A 1962-nucleotide genomic window follows, 5' to 3' on the forward strand; every position below is an offset into this window, starting at 1 on the left:
AAGTGCTGCCGCCGCGCAAGCGGAAGTAGTCTTACGTCGCCTTCCGTTCCTCTCGGCGTCGCGCTGCCATAGTAACTCGGCTCTGCCCGAAATGGCGCATGCGTAGTTGCCTGCCCGCGTGTTTCCCGGAGTCTTAGGGAAAGAGGTCGAGTAAAAGGTGCGACAAAGTAAAAACCAACCAACAAACAAAAATGGTTGACCATCAGAATTGTAAAGAAACTTAGCTTATGATTCAGATTAAAGCTGGCGATGTAGCTCAGTGGTAGAGGTCTTGCCTAGCACAAGTTCCATCTCCAGCACCACAATCAGGTCATCAAACCTTTTCGCATAGTGAACATAGCCATCTAGGCAACAAATTTTTCATTTAATTTCATAACAGCCCTTCCGTTGGAGGTATCTTCATTAGATAATGCTTTAGTCCCATCCTGCGAATAAGAAAACTGGGGCTTTTGGTAACTTGTCCAACATGCCGTTCCTGGCCTAGAATTCCAACCTGTGCTCTTTCCATTATCACACCATCCTGTCTGTGTGAGCGGGCGAAGCACCTTTGATTGCAAAGTGCAGAGCTGTATGTCTGTGAAAGTCACAACACAGGCTGGAGAACCAGGAGCGTGCATGTGCCCACGCTGCCACACAGGGCGGCTCCAGGCCTGGGTGAGCAGTCGAAAATCTGTCTATTCTGCTCAGCTAATGCGTTGACCGTGCACTATTGGTGTGTAAAGCCTCAAAGGTCAGATTGATTGTCAGTGCAGCCAGCCCTCCAGTGAACCCAGAGCCTTGGATAAGTGAATGTTAACATGTTTAATGAAGATGCAAATGACAGGGACTGGGGATGTGGCTCAAGCGGTAGCGTGCTCGCCTGGCATGTGTGCGGCCTGGGTTCGATCCTCAGCACCACATACAAACAAAGATGTTGTGTCTGCCGAAAACTAAAAAATAAATATTAAAAAATTAAAAAAAAAAGATGCAAATGATGGATGAATGAATGCACAAAAGGAGATACTGGGAGATTACAGATCAACAGGCTACTGGGTCCAGAAACACTGCATCAATCACCTGGGCAGCTTTATAAAAATGCAGATTCCCAACTTTACATTATGAACTGCATATTAGATGTTATTATGGCATGACATTAAAATCCTTGGACATGATGAGAACATTATAGTGATGCACAAAAATGTCCTAGATACAGGATGAAATATTTAGGGTCAAAGATATTATTATTTGAGATATTTTCAAATATATCAGTTGTGTGCACATACATGCCCATGCACACGTACTCTCAAATGTAAAAGCAAACATGGCAAGCTCAAGGATCAATGAAACTTGGTGAAGTCTATATGGTTTACAATTGTAGCCTTCTTTCAATTTCTCTGTAGATTGGAACTTTTTCAAAATAAAGTTTGGGTGGATTAAAATGCAGGGTGTCAGGGACTGCTTCCAGATAATTTCATTCAGTGAGTCTGGATTGAGTCTTGTGGAACTGAGTTTTTCTTTCTTTTTATTGTAGTGGGATTGAACTCAGGCATCACTTTATCACTGAGCTCCATCCCCAGCCCTTTTTATTTATTTATTTTATTGTTGAGATAGGGCCTCGCTAAGTTGCTGAGGCTGGCCTCCAATTTTCGATCCTCCTATCTCAGCCTCTGGAGTCCTAGGATGACGGGTGTACACCACCTTGTCCAGCGAATCTGAGTTTTTCAATCTCTCCCCATTCTATTGCACAAAGTTGGATACCAGTGATCTAATCCAACTTTACATTCTCCTTCCCGCCCATTTCCCAGAAGAAAAACTGGGGATCCAACAGGGGTAGTGCCTGGGGATGCCCCTATGGGTTAGCAGCAGCTTCATTCAGCCTTGGTATGTGGATTTCTTTTTCACCGTGAAGGTGTTACCGCTGTTTACCGGTGACAAGTTCTTGCTTCCCCAATGCTGAAGTATAACAGCAGAGAAGCACACCGA

This window comes from Marmota flaviventris, chromosome 13 (assembly GCF_047511675.1).
Source record: "Marmota flaviventris isolate mMarFla1 chromosome 13, mMarFla1.hap1, whole genome shotgun sequence".
Lineage (NCBI taxonomy): Eukaryota > Metazoa > Chordata > Mammalia > Rodentia > Sciuridae > Marmota > Marmota flaviventris.